This window comes from Ursus arctos, unplaced genomic scaffold (assembly GCF_023065955.2).
Source record: "Ursus arctos isolate Adak ecotype North America unplaced genomic scaffold, UrsArc2.0 scaffold_19, whole genome shotgun sequence".
Taxonomy (NCBI): domain Eukaryota; kingdom Metazoa; phylum Chordata; class Mammalia; order Carnivora; family Ursidae; genus Ursus; species Ursus arctos.
In genome coordinates, this window is record NW_026622863.1 from 26,970,472 (window position 1) to 26,984,195 (window position 13,724).

The 13,724-nt window shown below is 43.1% G+C and overlaps 1 protein-coding gene across 4 annotated transcripts in view; it reads left to right on the forward strand.

The window, feature by feature from the left end:
- Window positions 1–458: 458 nt before the first annotated feature.
- The window catches only part of ZNF19 (zinc finger protein 19), a 31,117-nt gene continuing 17,851 nt past the window's right edge, over window positions 459–13,724 (forward strand). Inside the window, exons 1-4 of one of the 4 annotated variants that reach the window (XM_057314224.1) lie at window positions 459–591; window positions 844–1,188; window positions 1,956–2,069; window positions 4,767–8,579. The gene's annotated coding sequence lies outside the window, so the exon portion shown is untranslated. Of the gene's footprint in view, window positions 592–843; window positions 2,070–4,766; window positions 8,580–13,724 lie in introns of those variants that run through there. The other 3 variants (XM_057314222.1, XM_026495176.4, XM_044382488.3) reach the window with 3 other exon arrangements.

Sequence of the window (13,724 nt, forward strand, 5' to 3'; positions counted from 1 at the left end):
TTTCACTAAGTTTCATCAACTCCATCTCCTGAGCCTCTAAGAACATGAGTAGTTATCCCCAAATACTAGAATCCCCAAATACTAGAACATGAGCAGCCGAAGTGCCACAACCCCTGTCCAGCCAGAAGCACCGCCCCCTCCCCTCAAGAAGAGACTGTCTGGTTGTATCAGAACAATAGGCTAGGCAGAAGAATTCTGCCTAGAGTTGAAGTTCCCTTTGTATTATTCCTACCTAGGTGAATTTGAACTGAATTACAGTCCAACCTCATCAGGACCTGCTATTTATCTGTCTATGGAGATGTAGGACTGGAAGTGTTTGCAGATCCCCAAGTGATGATCAGGCCCTCAGTGAGTTGAGGCAATGAGAACAGAGATAAAAGCCAGGGTCATAATGCAAAGATGGCCAAGAAGCCTCCTACATACTGTGAGAGCTCTGATGTTTCATCTTTCTAGGATTCAGTTCCGTCAATGGAATAATAGATCTTGAGGTGAAGAAGGCGCATCTCCAACATTGTGCTGTCAAGCCAAAGGCACTGAAGACAGACTAAACGGTGATTTCGGAGCAGTTTGGATGCTGATTATGTATAATGGGTAAGTAAGAATACTTAAAGATTAATTTCTAGAGAGGTACCATCCGGAAGGCTGAATAAATGTGTACATATAAATATGCTTGTGTGTATCTATAGTTACAGCTGATTCCCGTTATAGAATAGCTTGTGAGAGATGCTAATGGTAAAGAGTTCTAAATAGTACTGCCACCATCCAGCTCTTAATTGTTGTGACGGGGACTTTTAATAGCCTTCTAACTGTTCTCTTGACTTAAATGCATTTTTCACACTGCAGTTACAACTCATAAATCTACAACGAAATCAGTCCAATGAACAGAACCAGCCTGAGTACAGCCACGTAAGACAATCCCCAAATACTAGCGCTCATTCGGGATAGCCTTTGGCTTCCTCTGTCCCTTGCGAAAGTTTAAAGTCTGTGCCACCGCAAGCCCTTCGGAGAGAAGGTCGCCTCCTCCCCGCAGGGGCCGGCCCGCGCGGAGAAGCCCGGAAAAATCCGAGGAAGACCCAGCATCCTAAAGCCGAGGAAGCGCGAGTCTGGGAGACGCGCCGGCGGTAACGCACTTCCGGCGCGCCTCCTGCCGTCCACCCGCAGCCCACCGCCCGCCGCTCACGGCCGGAGGTGAGTGTGGTCTGAGAGGCTTCCGTCAGGGGTCCCAGCCTGGCGGTTCCGTGATTCCCGAGGCCTCTGGGAGGCTGACCCGGCAGGGAGTCGGGCGACGGCTTCGCTACCGAGGAGAGCTTCCCCCGCACTCCTTCACTCGTCGCAGCGGCCGCTTCGGGAAATGGGGGCTGAGGGTGTGGGCTGCCGGTGGAAGATATGACTGACGCGCCGCAGTTCAGTCCGTTACCCTACTGAGCGCATATTAAGTGCAGCGTAGTTCCGGTTCCGGCGATGCAGCAATGAGTAAGACAGCCATAGGGAACTTTCAGGCTAACGGAGAAGTGGATATAAATTCTGGTCATACCTCTGCCCCTGGTCATAATAACCCCATTGATTTTAGGCAGAAGAACCTTCTGAATGTTCACGGGCCCCGCTTGGCCTGGTGTCTCTCAGCTTCCTCCTCGTCTTGCAGCACACTCCCGTTGCCCCTGCTACAGGCTTCTTGGCCTTGTTAAAACATGCCCCCTTTGGCCTAGTTAAGTCCACTTCTCAAGTCTTCTAAGAGTAGGACAATACCCCTGCTTTCATTGGCACTGTTGACCTCATCATGGGTTTTCAGACCACCACATACCTAGCACATAACAAAGTTATAACCTCACACTTAAATTTTAGTGCAAGTTACACGAGAACAAGTTGTTGGAATCCCTAGTGCCAACCATATCGCGGTGCACAGAGTATACCTCAATAAATACTGACTAAAAGGGCAGATATATTTGTCGTTGCAGTGTAAGATGCTTGATATAAGAAAAGAATACATGCCCAGCAGATCTGGCTTAGTTTGGATCTTCGAGGATATAACTTTCAAATTGAGGCCTGAAGCTCTGAAAAGAAGTTAACAGGTGAAAAGGGGGGCAAATTGGGAAAGGCTATTAGAGGCCGGGGGAAATAGCAGTTGCTGGGACCGAGTTGGGATCCAGTCAAACATGTAATACTTGAGCTATGACATTTCCTTTAATTCGAAAAGTAGTCTATTTCTAGTAAGAAAATTGGGGAAATAATTGAAATGGCACAAAGAAAAAAAATAAGACTACCATTCAGGGATACTGTTTTAAAATTTATATCCATTGAGTGGTTTTGTAGATATTTGTAAGTACATACGATTTACACCATTGAAGGTTGAAATATGAAAATTTCTCATGGCATTTGAATATTTTCCCATGTTGTGAAATATCCTACAGCATGATGGCTGTAATGGCTACTCTTTTTTTTCTGATTTGTACCAAATTGTTGGATATTTAATTCTGCATATTTTTCATGTTAGAAATAACTGTGATGAATGTTTATGAGCAGACACATCTTTGGACACATCTCAGATAAATTCCTCAAATTGGAATTTTTAAAAATTGGTTTTAAAATTTAACTACCTAAGCAAATTTAAACAGTACTACATGCATGTGGTAAGAAAAAGTATTACTTAAGGTTGTATGGGGAAAAAAGAAATCTCCCTCGCAGGTCCATTTTCCAGAGGTAACCACTACTAACAATTTTCTAAATGTGAGCAAATCACACACAACTGAATTTGACATTTTATACTTAACAGTATAGATAGGAATACTTAACAGTATAGATACTTAACAGTATAGATAGGAATATTCTTAAGTAGGTATTTGTCTTGAGAAAAAGATGTAACAATTTACATTCCTACCAGCAGATACTGGTTTCCTGTATTTTCTCCAGTATAAAGCATTATCTTCTTTTTTTTTTTTTGAAGTTCCCAATTGGATAGATAGAAAAATTACATTTTATTGTTTTAATTTGCTGTCTTTATACAGTAGAGGGTAAACAGCTTTTTGCCTGTTTACTGGCCACTTATAGGTGAATTGCCTGTTCATGATATTTTCTAGGATGTTTGACTTTTGCTTATTGGTTTTGTAAGAACCTGCAGTATTAATATTTTTTGCATATGTCGTAGAGTTAGTTTCCTAGTTTGCTTTTGAGTTTTCCTTAGTCATTTAGCCAGAAGTTTTAAAGTAGTTTAATTTGTCATTTTAAGAGTTTTCTCTTTGTTTCTTTGTCATTTGGCTCGTGACCCTACCACTGTGCTGGAACTGCTCATGCTAGATATCTCTGCGCCCTGGGATATAGACTTACCTTTATTTTCTTTTACTGTTTCTTTGGTTTTGTTTTTCACACTCAAAATTTTAGTGTGTATGTAATTTAGTTCAGTGTATGGTAAAAGATAATTTAATTACACATTTTTTCTAAAGTAGTTAACCAGTTTTCCCAGTGTTGTTCACTGAATAATCCATCCCTTTTCCCCCACTGATTTGGAATGCCATCTTTCTGATTTACTTTTATGCTTTAGTCTTTCCTGGGTCTTAGATTCCGTCTTACTGTTCCAGCAGTATGTTCTTGTACCAGCCTACCTTACTTGTTACACATTTAGCACCTGGTATTGCACGTTTTTTCTTTCCTATTTTCCCTTTTTATTTAAATTTTAGTGGCTATTTTGACTGTTCTTCTGCATCAACCTTGGAATCACTTTATCAGATTTCTAAATAAATTCTGTTCATAATTTGCTTGAAAGTAATATTGGTTAGCTGCTTACAAGTATGGCTCTTGGAATCTGGCAAACTTGGCATGAAATCCAAGTTTGTCTTAAAATCCAGGTTTGACCATCTGTTCTTTGTGTGAACTTGGTGAAGTCTCTTAATCTCTTAGCTTCTGTTTATTCATCTGTTTGGGAGGGGGAACCCAAAACCTAAATCTTTTTTAAAGGAATGTTGTGAGGAGTAAATGAGAAGATGTGTATAAAGCATTTCAGCATGGTGCTGAGCGTGAACAAGCTCTTCATAAAAGGAAGTTATTACTAAATTTAGAGATTAGTTTGGAGAAAAGTCAGCATTTATAGTAAGTTTAATATTGATTGTTTCAATCCAGGAAAATGTTTGCTTTTTCATTTATGTTTGTCAATAATGTTTTATGTAATTTTCTTTACATAAATTTGTTATGTTTCTTATTAAGCTTATTTCCGGGTTCCTTTTTTTTTTTTTTTAGACTTTTAAACAAGCTGTTATATTTAAAAATGTATTAAGGTACATGCTAAAAATTTGAACAGTTCAAAAGGCATGGAGTGAAAAGAAAGTCTGTCTTCTGTCCTGGATTCCAATTTCCCACTCTTCCTGCACCAAAAGCATCTTCTGTTACCGGTTTCTCATATAGGTTCCCTGGGCTCTTTTTTTAATGTTTGGTTTGTTTTGCTTTTGTTTATTTATATTTTTGCCCTGCTGTATTGTTTTTACCTAGGAGAGATAGCACTACCTAGTGGTTATGAATATAGCTCTTGTGGCCTAAAATAATTACTTAAACTTTCTAAATCTCGTTTCCTTGTTTCGGTAAAATGAGGACAATAGTTTTACATATCTGTAAATACATAGTATTATAATGAATGTAGAGTGCTGAGTTCTGTAGCTGGCACATTGCAAGCCTAGAGTGAATGTCAGTTGTTATTAGCAGCTAATACAGGTATGCATGTTTAAGGGTAAGTCACTGACTGGGCCAGGCTCACTCTTGGTTCTCTTTGCTTCTTCCCTCAGCCCCTGCCCTTCACTGAGAGGGAGCCCAGGTGATGGCAGCCATGCCCCTGAACGCCTGGCACCAGGTGAGCTGTGACTCCCTCAGATCCTTCAAGAAATCTTATTTGAAGGAAATGGGAAATAAGAGCAGTGATTCAGGCAAAAGTGTTAGAGCCAAAGCAGCAGGAGGGCCCCACTTCATCCCCACAGTGGGACTGGATGATGGGAGAGAGCCGACGATGACACTGAGCAGCCAGAGACTCCAGGGCCCAGGAAGCAATGGCTGGAGACGGCTGGAGAGAGTGAGGAATCAGATGTATAGCCTCCTGCACCCTGAGGATCTCTGCTGAGCTGGAGAGCTCCCAGGTTCAGTAGGGACCCCCACAGAGGGATCCATGAGATAAGGGACTCATGCTGGTGGTGGAGGTATCCAGTGTTCTGGTAGGAGTGTTCCAGATCAACAAGGTGACGAGACTCTTGGGAGGTGGGAACAGAGGGATGGTAGGAGGAAGAAGAGAAAAAGGGGGCCTTTACCATTTGTCCTCCAGAAAGAGCAAAGTTGGGGATTCAGGATCAGTGAGGAAAAAATTGGTTCAGGAACGGTGCATGAATGTCTGTCTTGAGAATCAGTACTTCTGGTTGAGGGAAGCAGCATGCTGCAATATGAAACATAGTAGATGACAGGAAATTTAATTTCACAGGAGATCCCCATCAGCCCTCAGGGGCATTGATGGGGCACCTCTTTGAGCTAGTCACCTAACCTCTTTGTGCTTCAGCTGACCTCATCTGTCAGATGGCAACAATGCTGCTCATTCCAGGTTAGGAGAAAGATTCTGCCAGGTGCCTTTCAGCTCTGCAGTGTGCTAGATTGTTGTGTGCTGCTCGATGGGCTCAGTCTTCTTCAGGCTTCATTATGTCGCATCTCATCATCCATGATCTTATCCCAAGTACCAGTCCCAGATCTTCCATTGTCTGGGTTCCTTTCCATTAGTATGGCCTTGCCTGGAAGCCTAATCTCGACACATCAGAGACACAGTTCATTGTACCCCTTGCACCTCCCACTCATCTTGCACTTCCTGCTAATTGCTAGTATCTCCATGCCACCATCCCTGGTCACTGTTTTCAGATTTTTAGTCATTATTGACTCTTCACTCTCCTTTGTCACCTTGTTTATTCAATCCAAGTTCTGTTGTTCTTGTCTCAGCAGCCATTTGTCCCTTCTTTATATGGCTTTCCTGGTTTTTTTCCCTAAATTTTATTTATTTATTTGAGCGAGAGAGAGAGAAAGCGTGAGTGGGGGGAGGGGCAGAAAGAGAGAGAGAGAGGAATAAACAGACTACCTGCTGAGTGGGGAGCCCAACGCAGGGGTCTGTCCCAGAACCCTGAGATCATGACCTGAGCTGAAGTCCAATGCTTAACTGATTGAACCACCCAGGATCCCCTAGCTTTCCTGATTTTATCATACCTTTCCTGGATATTGTTAGCAGAACCTCTCAACAATTTCCTTTGTCTCCAGTCTTGGGCCATCCTGTCATCTAACATTTATTGCCTATGGAACTCAGGCCCAGGTTCTTGAATTTGAGTTTGTTGTTGTATGGTGATCCATCTAAGTGCATTAGCTCTCAGAGTTGAGGTCAGATTGGCATTTTATAAGGATCTTTCTATGTGCTGGACAGAGGTGGACTTGGAGGATAAGCCTGAAATTAGGGACCGTTGCCATGGTCCAAAGGACAGTTGCTGAGGACTTGAGTTATATGGTGACTAATGATGTTGCATAAGAGTCAGATCCAAGAAATATTTAGGAGATAGAATTGGCAGGATTTGATTGCTGACTGCTTGCCAGAACTAAGCAGTGACTAGGGGGATAGTTGAGAATGATTCTCAGGTTCCCATCCAAGGAGACCAGGCTGAGAGTGGTGCTACTGGCTGAGACAGGGAATCAAAACAATGACCAGCATCTGATGTGAGCACTTAACCATTTGTTTCTCCTTGTACTGAGCAGGATTAGAAGCATTTAAGGGAGGGTGACGGGTTCAGAATTGGACATGTCAGAAACATAACTGGTGTGTGGGTCACTGGGCATCTGAGCCAGGCATGTGACTGACACCAGGACCACATGAGGCCTTGGAGTGAGGATCATGTCCACACGGGGAAGTCACCAAGAAGACAAGAAGGACCACATCATTATGCTGTCTGGGAAGGAAGAGTTTGGGCAGGCAGGCGGTTTCTTGGCAGAGGACAGCTTATCTGAGAGGTATAAAGAGAGACAGCCAGAGAGCCACATAGCAGCAATTAGAATCAGGAAACACTTTATCCTAGGAAGACTGCCTGGAGTTGGAGTTGAGGCTCTTCCAACACAGAGTGCTTTCTGTTGGAGGGGCTCAAGCAGAGGCAGCATCGCCCCCTTTTGTTGAGGGTGGAGGGGTGGGTGGCACAGCAGGGTTCTGTGAGGGCTTCAGGGAATGGGGCCCGTTTGGACAAACCATGACTGTTCTCAGTAGGTGGCTGTGAGAATTGGGATAGGGCAGGCAGATGTGGACAGAGAACAGGGCTCAGTGTAAGTGCAGGGAACAGGATGGATAGGCTGGACTCTGATCAGTAAAGTGGGGCAGGAGGGACATCCCTGGGATGTCACCTGTGAGATGTACAGTCGGAGGCCAATTGTCAGTTTATACAGTGTCTGAAAGACCAGAAGGGCATGTGTAAAAATGAAGAGGGTTTACTTCAGGGAGGCAGATTTGTGAAGATTTTCTCAGTTCCAGTTTTCTATAATGTGACATTGCCTCTTGTAGTAAGTCTCATGTGCAATTAGAAGCTGCTCTGACGGTAAAGGGAGCCTCAGAGCTGCTGGTTGTAGGTGTGGTCGTTCATTAGCACTCAGGGCCATGTCCTTTTACTCTTCATTTCCCATCCATCATGAGACTGTCCCTCAGAACCTCACACTGTCCCCTGTGTTCCACACTCTGGCTCTGAGCCAGAGGATTGGCTGTGGGGCAGCAGGAACCTCTTGTTTTAGGAGGTGGTGACCTTCGAGGATTTGGCTGTCTACTTCACCTGGACAGAATGGGCTGGCCTTTCTCCTTCACAGAGAGCCCTGTGCAGGGAGGTGATGCTGACAAATTACGGGAACTTGACTTCCCTGGGTAAAGCCACTTTGCCTTTGGGACTCAGATTCATAGGACAAGGGTAGGGTGGATTGTGGTGTGAATCTCATAACCTTTTACGTATTTACAGGGGCAAAAACTCCTAAACCCTCACTCAGCCCCAGAAGACGTCAGGCAGGGATGGAGGGAGAAGTCTGAGGTCAGTTTGGGTCTAATGTGGGTTTGACCATTCTCTGGTGAGAACATTTCCCACCATAGGAGTTCTGTGCAGGGCACTATGGGAAAGAAGTATCTTCTGTTGAAGGTAGTGCCTTCAGCTCTCCCAGTGGTCTAAGGAAGACTTCCTTCAGTGCTTTTCTGTGCTTGCATGTGTCTCACAGGATTTCACTGACAAACTCTAAGTGATTTTTTTACGAAGAGGTCACAGATGCTCAGTTTCCTCTTGATCAAAAATCTCCTTGGTCTTCCCCACTTTCCAGCCCACTTCTGTGGGCCTTATCCTTACTGAGCCGCTTTGGGGTTTCCTCATCTGACTGCAGACACAGGGTAATGTGGTACCTCAAGAACACTAACACGAGAGACTCCCCCGCAGTGCCATTTTCTGCCTCCTTTTCAGGGTACCCAGTTTGCAGACTTGCCCTGATCTCACTTCTGGAAGGAGGGGATTTGCCTTGAGGCCTGGTGCCACAGGCCAATCCACCTGCAGAGAGTACCAGTGATGTTTCTAAAGGTAGGTGAGGCAGGTTTGGAACCATCAACCAGAGTCCTTTGTTAGATGCATGTTTTGCCAGTGTTTGAGCGCTTGCTGTGTGCCAAAATGGCACTTCTTTGAGAAGTTCTGGAGGATACTAATTATGCAGACAGTTAGAGAGCTAAAAAAGAGAGAATGTGTTAAGTGCTGTTGGTATATTGTTAGTATATACGCAGCAGCCTGTGGGTCACAGCAGGAGGAATTACAGAAATTCAGGTGACACTCTGTCAGTGGCAGGTCACATGTTCTGCATTCAGCAGGTAAGAACGCGTTGCAGATGGGGTTGGTGGGGGAAGATAATCTGGCTGGAGGAAAGGAATAATAAAAGATCTAATATAATTCCTGGCATAATATAATATCTGGAAAAGGACTAGTATCTGGAATATATAAACGACTCTTAAAACTCAGGAACAAAAACAAATAAACAACCCAGTTAGGAAATGTGTGAAAGGTGTGAACAGACATTTCACCAAAGGGAACACACAAATGAAAAAGATGCCTGACCCGTTAGGGAAATGCAATTTAAAACCACAATGATATGTTACTATACCTTGATCATGTATGTCACCATATAATTGTGAAGAGCTTCATGGTTTGATGAACAGGAGAATTACCTGGGGAGTGTATTTTAAAATGGACATTTCTGGGGCCCACCTGTGAGCATTCATTGTTCTGTCTTTTTAAGTAAACATTCAGGAACATAGGCTTAGGACTGAAAGCCTAAGCAGGACTTCCTTTTGTCTACTTTTGTGCTGTTAATATGGTGGCCAGTAGCTGTGTGTGCTTATTAAACTCTTGCACTTGAAGGGGGGCTAATTCCTTTTTTTTTTTTTTTAAGATTTTTTATTTATTCATTTGACAGAGAGAGAGACAGCCAGCGAGAGAGGAAACATAAGCAGGGGGAGTGGGAGAGGAAGAAGCAGGCTCCCAGCAGAAGAGCCTGATGTGGGGCTTGATCCCAGAACACTGGGATCACGCCCTGAGCCGAAGGCAGACACTTAACGACTGAGCCACCCAGGCACCCCATGAAGGGGGGCTAATTCAAATTGAAATGTCCTATAAGTATAAAATACCAGATTTTGAAGACTTATTTAAAAAATAGTGTAAATGATCTCATTTGTAATTTTTATGTTGACTTCATGTTGAAATGATAATATTTTAGATTTGCTGGGTTAAATAAAATATAAAAATTAATTTTACCATTTTTCTTTTTATTTTTTTTAATGTGGCTTCCATAAAAAAATTACATATGTAGCTTGTGTTTATGGCGTATATTATATTTTTTTTGAACAGCCCTGCTCTACTACAGAGCATATCCTTAAGCCCTCTTATTTAGCCAACCATGCATAAACATCGTTGGTGTGTATAGAAAACCTAGAACACAGAGATTAAGGCAGACCTGAAGATTTCTGTCCTAGGGAACTTACTGCATGGGAATAGGAAATGAAAAAGCTGGCAAAACAACATGGAGCAGGAGTGGGGACCCCTGCCACAGTGACCTTGCCACTAGTGGCATACAACATAAGCCCATGATTGCCATGTTTTAAAAATATTAACTGGACATCATATGTAATTTGATTGGACTGTGGGGGAAATTAGGGCGTAAAACCTTCCTACATTTTTACTATATTGCAGTCAATAACTTTGGAGGCCTGCACAAGGATAGGGACAAGGTTGTGCAGAGATAGAAAGGATTATAGAAGGGTAGCACTGATAAAGCTTAGCAGTAAATATAATGAGTCATGATATAAAAATAGCTTTTATGGTGACTTATCCCATGAAGTTTGAGTTTCTCTGGAACATACAGCTCCCTGGGTGTAGCAGGCTCTTGAGAATGCAACTCTGTGATGTTGACACAAGGTCAAGGCTGGGATTATACACGGTGTCAAAGTCTGGAAACCTAGGCAGGCATATGTAATGGTGTCAAAGACATCTTCAGTCTATTAAAAAATGTATGTGCTTCCAGACTTTATGATCACCCTCTATATGTGGGAGTCTGGCATGTCAGTGGTTCTCACCAGGGGCCAGCCACTTTTGTTCCCCCAGGGGACATTTGGTAATGTCTGGAGACATTTGTGTTTGTGCAGACTGGGGAAGGGGCTAAACATTCTCCACTGTACAGGACAACCCTGCACAACAGAATTATCTGGCTGCAAATGTCAGTAGTGCTGAGATTGAGACACCTTGCTCTGTATAAAGGACACCATGTAGCTGAAATGTCCCTAAATAAAGAAGGGGGTGGGGAGAATCTTAAAGATTTTTGGGGGTTGAAGAGAGAGGGAGGAGGAAGTAGAGATAAAGACTAGAAGGATCATGAAGAGAGAAGAGTGAAATTGAAGCTAAGGGTGGGAGGATTTCCAAGGAAGCTGGTGGGCAATGGAGTAGAAGCCCATGGAGAGGTAAGTGCCATGTGAACATGTTGAGGAAACACTTACCATCTTTTATGAGGTTTTGGAATGAAAGGAAGACTGTAAATAGTAGCTTTAAGGCAATGTTTTGCATTTTTTTTACTGTGACCTACGGTAAGAAATACAACTTAAGTCACAACCCAGTATATACGCTTCTACAAATAACTGAAGCCAAAGTTTCTGATTCACAGCTTACCTTTCCTGTCTGCTCTGACACCTGGTATTCTCTATTAATTCTCTATTCAAATCTAGTCTGATGTCTTTCACGTCTTAAAAAGTTTCTGCCTGCAATTTGCTACATTTATTTCATGATCTACTAGTGGTTCTCAAACAGTTGGGAAAAAAAAAAACTAGTCTAGGAAAGATGATTACCCTCAAGTGCGCCTGAATAGCTAAAGTCAGAAAAGGTGAAAGGGGAGCAGGGAGAGGATGTATATGATGAGCTTCGTTGAGGAGAGGGGGAGCTCTAAAGGGAAGGTGGGAGATGGGCGCCACCCTGTGGGGGTGGACAGTGAGGGGTTTGAGGAGCACCTTTGAGGCAGTCTTGGTTTTCCCACCGGGAAGAGGTGATACTGACGGGAGAGTTAAGTGAGGGGCCAGTTGGAGGTTTAGGGAAAGTGGTGATTGCTTGGAAGAACCACTGCCACTGTGGGGAAGCTGATCAGTCCAAATGGTAGGGTTCTAAGGTATCAGGGAAGGAGGGGGTTTCTCTGTCATCTGTTATTCTAGTCTGGATTGTGTGACACTTACTTTCTGTCAAACAGCAAGGGAAAAGACATATGAGATTGACTTCCAGGCTCCACATTATTCTGGTCACTGTTTTTCAGATTATTTCCCTGTTTGTTCAGAGTTTCAGCTGTTTCCTTGCTCCTGTTTCCCAGCACGTCCCTTCTGAAGAAGCCCCCTTCTCCAAATTCACATGCACATAGGCATGTGTTGAGAACTGGATAGATAACCCCCACTCCCTACTAAAATAGAACTTATCAGCCATTATGTTACAACATGGATCCAGTTATTTTCAAGCCATAATAATTTTATTATTGTAGTACATAGTTGTATGCCTTTTTTTTTTTTTGAGAGAGAGAGAATGGGCGAGTGGGGGTGGGAGTGGGGGAGGCACAGAGGGGCAGAGAGAGAGGGAGAGAGAGGATCTTAAGCAGGCTCTACGTCCAGTGTGGAGCCTGACTCAGGGCTCCATCTCACGACCCTGAGTTCATGACCTCAGCAAAAATCAAGAGTGGGATGCTTAACTGACTGAGCCACCCAGGCACCCCTGTTTGCCTATTTATACAGATAACAAATAATTAATCGTTTATTTTATCACATTTATTTAGTATCTACTTTGTGTCAAGAATTGCTCAAGACACCTAGGATACAGCAAGAAAGAAAACAAAGCCCTTGCTTTTGTGGAGCTTATGTTCTAGTGGTTTAAGATCGGGGGCAGCTAATTTGTTTTAAAAAAAAACCCAAAAGATAAACAGACATTCTGCACATAGTTTTATTTTGCAAATGGCATAAAAAATGCTAATATATGCTTTTAGCTACAAATGTTTAACAAGAATACAAATTGATAAAGATCAACACTTGAGTGTGAAATTTAACTCAAAGTTTTAGAAAAAATGGATTGAATTTCAACAAACTTAATGAAAATGTCCTCCGATCTTTGGAAATACAGATGCCACTAGACAGCCTGTTTCTGTTGTCTGTTTCTCACCTGAGGCTTTCCTGTTCCTCAGTATACAAAGGGGGGCACTGTGCAGTCTCCTGGCCTCAAAGCAAAGTATGTTCTCCCCTTTATAAGTAGTTGAGAAGACACGTTTTGAGTCCCAAACAGCACATACTCAGCCATTTCTAACAGTTAGATGGCATACGCTCAACTCTTGTAGCCCACCAGGTGTTGCCTCTTGCTTTTAGATTCTGTCCTTCCTCCTCCATGAGCATTTTCAAGCATTTAAGTACTATGAAGTCACAAGTTATTGGGGACATACAGGTCCGGAGAAGCTTAGGAAGCAGTCTTTTGTGTTAGAAAGTGTAGTGACCTGGGTTCAAAATCTCATTTCCTATTCCACAGCTACTACCTTCTGCCTCTGTCATATTTGGCTCTTCTGGTTTAATAGGTTTATATTTCTGGCAGGCTACATGGAGGTTGGAATAGTAATTTTCACAGGCTCTATAATTTCAGTGCTCTGTTGTTTCCAGTATAATTCTCAGGTGGCATGTGTCTTCCATTTTTCATGTCAGATGCTGAGACCAACATTGACAGTGAGTCCACATCAACTCAGGAAATTTCTGAAGAGATGTGATAATATCACATGGGTTGCCACAGAATGTTTCTTAGGAAAGTGACTTTCCAGAAACATGTGAACTGGAGAACCACCAGGAAATCCCCACAGTGAAAAATACTAAAAGAAAGGATGAGAGAATCCTCTGTGCAAGAAAACCCTTCAGATGTGAGGAGTGTGGGAGATGCTTCAGCTTTTTTCTTACTATGTTAGACACCAGAGAATCCACACTGGGAAGAAACCCTATCAGTGTGAGGAATGTGGGGGAGCCTTTAATAATAGTGCAAATCTGATCAGGCATCAGAGAATCCACGGTGGGGACAGGCCTTATGTCTACAAGGAGTGTGGAAATGGCTTCCCCAGTAGTTCTGAGTTGGTGATACACTAGAGAATCCATACTGGGGAGAAACCTTATGAGTGTAATGAGTGTGGAA